This window comes from Aplysia californica, unplaced genomic scaffold (assembly GCF_000002075.1).
Source record: "Aplysia californica isolate F4 #8 unplaced genomic scaffold, AplCal3.0 scaffold01617, whole genome shotgun sequence".
NCBI classification, from domain to species: Eukaryota; Metazoa; Mollusca; class Gastropoda; order Aplysiida; family Aplysiidae; genus Aplysia; species Aplysia californica.
Genome location: NW_004798887.1, coordinates 23,712 through 24,917, shown reverse-complemented (window position 1 = coordinate 24,917; position 1,206 = coordinate 23,712).

The window sequence follows — 1,206 nt, the reverse complement described above, 5'->3', positions numbered from 1 at the left end:
TTCTCTAATGGCACGGTTCAATAGAACCACGGTGGGTGGTTGCCAGGTGCTCTGGTGTGGTTTGCTCCTTCTTTCATATAAAACATCTTTCGCCCTTATCTTTCCTCCTTTTTTGTGTTTGCTACTCTCTTGTAACACATCTTACCTTCGGCACTTCTATGACCTAATTGTGTTACAAGTGCCGTAAAACTTTTACTAAAACAATAGAACCTCTTGTTTAGGGGACCTCTTTTTTCCTGGACAAAGGGTGGTCGTCTTAGACGTGTTCAACTCCGTGTTGCAATGTCAATGTTGTTATCTTACATCATCGTCTTCTATTTTTGAGTTATAAAAAAATATGATACCTACAGTTACACTAACCATCCATGTTGTTCTGACGCTTGGCTCTATTACTGCGGGTGGTTGGAGGGTGACACTGGTACATTTTACTTCTCTACTCTCCTTCTGATGTGTCTGTTTGTCTGTATGTCTGTTTCCCAGCACTAGATGGCCATCGTTGTCTCCGTGTGCCTTTCTTTATTAACACATGTAAACGTGAATGGTTGGAGGGTGCACTGGTGTGGTTTGCTCCATCTTTTCTATCAAATATCTATTGTCCTAATCTCTCATCCCCTCATGTTTATATTTGTCACTCTCTTGTAATACCCCTATTCTTTGGCATTTATATGACCTAATTGCATTGCAAGTTCAGTAAAACTCTTCCTAAAACAAAATGAACCCACGCTCTATCGAGAACATCTCTATCGAAAAAATCTCACGCGAAACCAAGTAGCATTCCAACACCTTGTAGAAAATCATAACATACCGAGTTACAGCCTTCTAGCCCAGCAGACGCCCCATTTCCCAGTGAGGTCACCGGCTTGTTGTCCAGGTTGTCAATACAGCGGGCCAGACCGGAGGCACAGGTGATATTGTTCCGTTAAACAGACAAACTGGCAAACTGACGGCAACTGCCTTCACTTCAGCATCTTCAGCGGTGGCCAGTGGCATCCTGAGTTGTCCGCCAAACTCAGACATATTATTTGTCCGCGGGGAAACACCGTAACTACATGAGATATGAAACTGAGGATGAATGGTCTGCTTAGGTGATATGATTCTTTGCTGGGTCTATCTATCTATCTATCTAGCTGTGTATTTATCTATCTATCCGTCTGTTTTTCTGTCTGTCTGTCTGTCTGTCTGACTGTATGTCTGTCTGTCTGTCAG